Below are 7,500 nucleotides of genomic sequence, written 5' to 3'. Positions count from 1 at the left end.
ACTGCCGTCGACCGCCCGGAGGGGGAAACAGAAAATATTCGAAAGTGCGGAGCTCCGCCGTCAGAGGCCGGGTTTTCGCACGGGGTATCCGCCCCGGGCGCCTCTCGGGCGGCCTTCCCAACTGCCGTCGACCGCCCGGAGGGGGAAACAGAAAATATTCGAAAGTGCGGAGCTCCGCCGTCAGAGGCCGGGTTTTCGCACGGGGTATCCGCCCCGGGCGCCTCTCGGGCGGCCTTCCCAACTGCCGTCGACCGCCTGGAGGGGGAAATAGAAAATATTCGATAGTGCGGAGCTCCGCCGTCAGAGGCCGTTCCAGTGCTTTTGGGTGGCTGGAAACACCCTCACGATGGTCTGATTATACTCTTAGGGGCCTCCCCTGTGTCGCCCTGGAGGTCACCCATTCAAAACATGCTCACCTATATACGTTTCGGAAAGTATTTTGGTGAACGCTCACTTTCTAAGCCTTTTAGCCTTCTTGACCCCCTAACTCCCCATATCTGGTTTACCTACTACAGCGCCCCTAACGACCAAAATCGGTACTGCATACCCCTGGTACCCCCGCCATTGAAAATGAATGGGGGAATTTTTTTAATTTCTCAATCCGGCCAGGAGGCCTCTTTTTCGGCCACGCTCGGCCGGCGAGCCGGTCCGCTCTTTACCCCTGGTACCCCCAGCCCTACCCCTGGTACCTCCCCCATTGAAAATGAATGGCGACCCCTGGTACCCCCAGCAACACCCCTGGTACCCTCAGCCTTACCCCTGGTACCCTCAGCTCAACCCCTGGTACCCCCAGCCTAACCCCTGGTACCCTCAGCGGCACCCCTGGTACCCTCAGCGGCACCCCTGGTACCCTCAGCGGCACCCCTGGTACCCTCAGCGGCACCCCTGGTACCCTCAGCCGCACCCCTGGTACCCTCAGCGGCACCCCTGGTACCCTCAGCGGCACCCCTGGTACCCTCAGCCGCACCCCTGGTACCCTCAGCCGCACCCCTGGTACCCTCAGCGGCACCCCTGGTACCCTCAGCCGTACCCCTGGTACCCTCAGCGGCACCCCTGGTACCCTCAGCCGTACCCCTGGTACCCTCAGCGGCACCCCTGGTACCCTCAGCCGCACCCCTGGTACCCTCAGCCGCACCCCTGGTACCCTCAGCCTTACCCCTGGTACCCTCAGCTCAACCCCTGGTACCCCCAGCCTAACCCCTGGTACCCTCAGCGGCACCCCTGGTACCCTCAGCGGCACCCCTGGTACCCTCAGCGGCACCCCTGGTACCCTCAGCGGCACCCCTGGTACCCTCAGCCGCACCCCTGGTACCCTCAGCGGCACCCCTGGTACCCTCAGCGGCACCCCTGGTACCCTCAGCCGCACCCCTGGTACCCTCAGCCGCACCCCTGGTACCCTCAGCGGCACCCCTGGTACCCTCAGCCGTACCCCTGGTACCCTCAGCGGCACCCCTGGTACCCTCAGCCGTACCCCTGGTACCCTCAGCGGCACCCCTGGTACCCTCAGCCGCACCCCTGGTACCCTCAGCCGCACCCCTGGTACCCTCAGCCGCACCCCTGGTACCCTCAGCGGTACCCCTGGTACCCTCAGCGGCACCCCTGGTACCCTCAGCGGCACCCCTGGTACCCTCAGCGGCACCCCTGGTACCTCCGCCATTGAAAATGAATGGGCGGCCTTCCCACCTGCCGTCAGCCGCCCGGAGGGGGAAATAGAAAATATTCGAAAGTGCGGAGCTCCGCCGTCAGAGGCCGGCTTTTCGCCCGGGGTATCCGCCCCGGGGCGCCTCTCGGGCGGCCTTCCCAACTGCCGTCGGCCGCCCGGAGGGGGAAATAGAAAATATTCGAAAGTGCGGAGCTCCGCCGTCAGAGGCCGGCTTTTCGCCCGAGGTATCCGCCCCGGGGCGCCTCTCGGGCGGCCTTCCCAACTGCCGTCGGCCGCCCGGAGGGGGAAATAGAAAATATTCGAAAGTGCGGAGCTCCGCCGTCAGAGGCCGGCTTTTCGCCCGAGGTATCCGCCCCGGGCGCCTCTCGGGCGGCCTTCCCAACTGCCGTCGGCCGCCCGGAGGGGGAAATAGAAAATATTCGAAAGTGCGGAGCTCCGCCGTCAGAGGCCGGCTTTTCGCCCGAGGTATCCGCCCCGGGCGCCTCTCGGGCGGCCTTCCCAACTGCCGTCGGCCGCCCGGAGGGGGAGATAGAAAATATTCGAAAGTGCGGAGCTCCGCCGTCAGAGGCCGGCTTTTCGCCCGAGGTATCCGCCCCGGGCGCCTCTCGGGCGGCCTTCCCAACTGCCGTCGGCCGCCCGGAGGGGGAAATAGAAAATATTCGAAAGTGCGGAGCTCCGCCGTCGGAGGCCGGCTTTTCGCCCGAGGTATCCGCCCCGGGCGCCTCTCGGGCGGCCTTCCCAACTGCCGTCGGCCGCCCGGAGGGGGAGATAGAAAATATTCGAAAGTGCGGAGCTCCGCCGTCAGAGGCCGGCTTTTCGCCCGAGGTATCCGCCCCGGGCGCCTCTCGGGCGGCCTTCCCAACTGCCGTCGGCCGCCCGGAGGGGGAAATAGAAAATATTCGAAAGTGCGGAGCTCCGCCGTCAGAGGCCGGCTTTTCGCCCGAGGTATCCGCCCCGGGCGCCTCTCGGGCGGCCTTCCCAACTGCCGTCGGCCGCCCGGAGGGGGAGATAGAAAATATTCGAAAGTGCGGAGCTCCGCCGTCAGAGGCCGGCTTTTCGCCCGAGGTATCCGCCCCGGGCGCCTCTCGGGCGGCCTTCCCAACTGCCGTCGACCGCCCGGAGGGGGAAATAGAAAATATTCGAAAGTGCGGAGCTCCGCCGTCAGAGGCCGGCTTTTCGCCCGAGGTATCCGCCCCGGGCGCCTCTCGGGCGGCCTTCCCAACTGCCGTCGACCGCCCGGAGGGGGAGATAGAAAATATTCGAAAGTGCGGAGCTCCGCCGTCAGAGGCCGGCTCCACGCTTCATTCATCCGACCGAGACGCCTCTCCGCCGGCCACACTCGGCTGCGGGGCCGGCCCGCTCTCCGCCATTGAAAATGAATGGGGGGCATTTTCTCATGCTTTCAATCCGCCTAAGAGGCATCTTTCCCGGCCAACTTTGTGCCCCTGGTACCTCCAGCATCGAGAAAGCATGGTGACTCGTCCGACACATGCCCCCCTATATACGTTTCGGAAAGTATTTTGGTGAACGGTCACTTTCTAAGCCTTTCGCCTTCTTGACCCCCTAACTCCGCATATCTGGTTTACCTACTACAGCGCCCCTAACGACCAAAATCGGTACTGCTACCCCTGGTACCCCCGCCATTGAAAATGAATGGGGGAATTTTTTTAATCCCCCAGGCCGGCCAGGAGGCCCCTTTCCCGGCCAAACTCGCACGCTGGGCCGGCCCGCTCTTTACCCCTGGTACCCCCGCCATTGAAAATGAATGGGGGAATTTTTTTCAATCTCCCAGGCCGGCCAGGAGGGCTCTTTCCCGGCCACACTCGCACGCCGGGCCGGCCCGCTCTTTACCCCTGGTACCCCCAGCTCTACCCCTGGTACCCCCGCCATTGAAAATGAATGGGGGAATTTTTTCAATCTCCCAATCCGACCAAGAGGCCTCTTTTCCGGCCAAACTCGCACGCCGGGCCGGCCCGCTCTTTACCCCTGGTACCCCCAGCTCTACCCCTGGTACCCCCGCCATTGAAAATGAATGGGGGAAATTTTTTCAATCTCCCAATCCGACCAAGAGGCCTCTTTTCCGGCCAAACTCGCACGCCGGGCCGGCCCGCTCTTTACCCCTGGTACCCCCAGCTCTACCCCTGGTACCCCCGCCATTGAAAATGAATGGGGGAATTTTTTCAATCTCCCACGCCGGCCAAGAGGCCTTTTTCCCGGGCACGCACGCTCGCCGGGCCGGCCCGCTATTATTAAACTCTCACCCCTGCAAGGAGGCCTTTTTCCCGGGCACGCACGCTCGCGGGGCCGGCCCGCTATTATTAAACTCTCACGCCGGCCAAGAGGCCTTTTTCCCGGGCACGCACGCTCGCCGGGCCGGCCCGCTATTATTAAACTCTCACGCCTGCAAGGAGGCCTTTTTCCCGGGCACGCACGCTCGCCGGGCCGGCCCGCTATTATTGAACTCTCACGCCTGCAAGGAGGCCTTTTTCCCGGGCACGCACGCTCGCCGGGCCGGCCCGCTATTATTAAACTCTCACGCCTGCAAGGAGGCCTTTTTCCCGGGCACGCACGCTCGCCGGGCCGGCCCGCTATTATTAAACTCTCACGCCTGCAAGGAGGCCTTTTTCCCGGGCACGCACGCTCGCCGGGCCGGCCCGCTATTATTAAACTCTCACGCCGGCCAAGAGGCCCTTTTCCCGGGCACGCACGCTCGATGAGCCGGCCCGCTATTATTAAACTCTCACGCCGGCCAAGAGGCCCTTTTCCCGGGCACGCACGCTCGATGAGCCGGCCCGCTATTATTAAACTCTCACGCCGGCCAAGAGGCCTTTTTCCCGGCCACGCACGCTCGCGGAGCCGGCCCGCTATTATTAAACTCTCACGCCTGCAAGGAGGCCTTTTTCCCGGGCACGCACGCTCGCCGGGCCGGCCCGCTATTATTAAACTCTCACGCCTGCAAGGAGGCCTTTTTCCCGGGCACGCACGCTCGCCGGGCCGGCCCGCTATTATTAAACGCTCACGCCTGCAAGGAGGCCTTTTTCCCGGGCACGCACGCTCGCCGGGCCGGCCCGCTATTATTAAACTCTCACGCCGGCCAAGAGGCCCTTTTCCCGGGCACGCACGCTCGATGAGCCGGCCCGCTATTATTAAACTCTCACGCCGGCCAAGAGGCCTTTTTCCCGGCCACGCACGCTCGCGGAGCCGGCCCGCTATTATTAAACTCTCACGCCTGCAAGGAGGCCTTTTTCCCGGGCACGCACGCTCGCCGGGCCGGCCCGCTATTATTAAACTCTCACGCCTGCAAGGAGGCCTTTTTCCCGGGCACGCACGCTCGCCGGGCCGGCCCGCTATTATTAAACTCTCACGCCGGCCAAGAGGCCCTTTTCCCGGGCACGCACGCTCGATGAGCCGGCCCGCTATTATTAAACTCTCACGCCGGCCAAGAGGCCCTTTTCCCGGGCACGCACGCTCGCCGAGCCGGCCCGCTATTATTAAACTCTCAGGCCCGCTATTATTAAACTCTCACGCCGGCCAAGAGGCCCTTTTCCCGGGCACGCACGCTCGATGAGCCGGCCCGCTATTATTAAACTCTCACGCCTGCAAGGAGGCCTTTTTCCCGGGCACGCACGCTCGCTGAGCCGGCCCGCTATTATTAAACTCTCACGCCGGCCAAGAGGCCCTTTTCCCGGGCACGCACGCTCGCCGAGCCGGCCCGCTATTATTAAACTCTCACGCCGGCCAGGAGGCATTTTTCCCGGGCACGCACGCTCGCCGTGCAGGCCCGCCATTTGCCTACCACACCGCCGTCTGGCGGACACCAAGCGGTACCGCCGACCCCTCCCGTTGAAAATGAATGGGGGATTTTTTTTCAATCCCCCAAGCCGGCCAAGAGGCCTTTTTCCCGGGCACGCACGCTCGATGAGCCGGCCCGCTATTATTAAACTCTTACGCCTGCAAGGAGGCCTTTTTCCCGGGCACGCACGCTCGCCGAGCCGGCCCGCTATTATTAAACTCTCACGCCTGCAAGGAGGCCTTTTTCCCGGGCACGCACGCTCGATGAGCCGGCCCGCTATTATTAAACTCTCACGCCTGCAAGGAGGCCTTTTTCCCGGGCACGCACGCTCGCCGGGCCGGCCCGCTATTATTAAACTCTCACGCCGGCCAAGAGGCCTTTTTCCCGGGCACGCACGCTCGATGAGCCGGCCCGCTATTATTAAACTCTTACGCCTGCAAGGAGGCCTTTTTCCCGGGCACGCACGCTCGCCGAGCCGGCCCGCTATTATTAAACTCTCACGCCTGCAAGGAGGCCTTTTTCCCGGGCACGCACGCTCGCAGAGCCGGCCCGCTATTATTAAACTCTCACGCCGGCCAGGAGGCCTTTTTCCCGGGCACGCACGCTCGCCGTGCAGGCCCGCCATTTGCCTACCACACCGCCGTCTGGCGGACACCAAGCGGTACCGCCGACCCCTCCCGTTGAAAATGAATGGGGGATTTTTTTTTTCAATCCCCCAAGCCGGCCAAGAGGCCTTTTTCCCGGGCACGCACGCTCGATGAGCCGGCCCGCTATTATTAAACTCTCACGCCGGCCAAGAGGCCCTTTTCCCGGGCACGCACGCTCGATGAGCCGGCCCGCTATTATTAAACGCTCACGCCTGCAAGGAGGCCTTTTTCCCGGGCACGCACGCTCGCCGGGCCGGCCCGCTATTATTAAACTCTCACGCCGGCCAAGAGGCCTTTTTCCCGGGCACGCACGCTCGCCGGGCCGGCCCGCTATTATTAAACTCTCACGCCTGCAAGGAGGCCTTTTTCCCGGGCACGCACGCTCGCCGTGCAGGCCCGCCATTTGCCTACCACACCGCCGTCTGGCGGACACCAAGCGGTACCGCCGACCCCTCCCGTTGAAAATGAATGGGGGATTTTTTTTCAATCCCCCAAGCCGGCCAAGAGGCCTTTTTCCCGGGCACGCACGCTCGCCGGGCCGGCCCGCTATTATTAAACGCTCAGGCCGGCCAAGAGGCCCTTTTCCCGGGCACGCACGCTCGCAGAGCCGGCCCGCTATTATTAAACTCTCACGCCTGCAAGGAGGCCTTTTTCCCGGGCACGCACGCTCGCGGGGCCGGCCCGCTATTATTAAACGCTCAGGCCGGCCAAGAGGCCCTTTTCCCGGGCACGCACGCTCGATGAGCCGGCCCGCTATTATTAAACGCTCAGGCCGGCCAAGAGGCCCTTTTCCCGGGCACGCACGCTCGCAGAGCCGGTCCGCTATTATTAAACTCTCACGCCTGCAAGGAGGCCCTTTTCCCGGGCACGCACGCTCGATGAGCCGGCCCGCTATTATTAAACTCTCACGCCTGCAAGGAGGCCTTTTTCCCGGGCACGCACGCTCGCCGAGCCGGCCCGCTATTATTAAACTCTCACGCCTGCAAGGAGGCCCTTTTCCCGGGCACGCACGCTCGATGAGCCGGCCCGCTATTATTAAACTCTCACGCCGGCCAAGAGGCCTTTTTCCCGGGCACGCACGCTCGCCGAGCCGGCCCGCTATTATTAAACTCTCACGCCTGCAAGGAGGCCTTTTTCCCGGGCACGCACGCTCGCCGGGCCGGCCCGCTATTATTAAACTCTCACGCCTGCAAGGAGGCCTTTTTCCCGGGCACGCACGCTCGCCGGGCCGGCCCGCTATTATTAAACGCTCACGCCTGCAAGGAGGCCTTTTTCCCGGGCACGCACGCTCGCCGGGCCGGCCCGCTATTATTAAACTCTCACCCCTGCAAGGAGGCCTTTTTCCCGGGCACGCACGCTCGCGGGGCCGGCCCGCTATTATTAAACTCTCACGCCGG

Source organism: Hippocampus guttulatus, unplaced genomic scaffold (assembly GCF_054856545.1).
Source record: "Hippocampus guttulatus isolate MCC_2025c unplaced genomic scaffold, RoL_Hgut_1.0 HiC_scaffold_65, whole genome shotgun sequence".
Classification (NCBI taxonomy): Eukaryota; Metazoa; Chordata; class Actinopteri; order Syngnathiformes; family Syngnathidae; genus Hippocampus; species Hippocampus guttulatus.
This window is presented reverse-complemented; position numbering follows the sequence as displayed.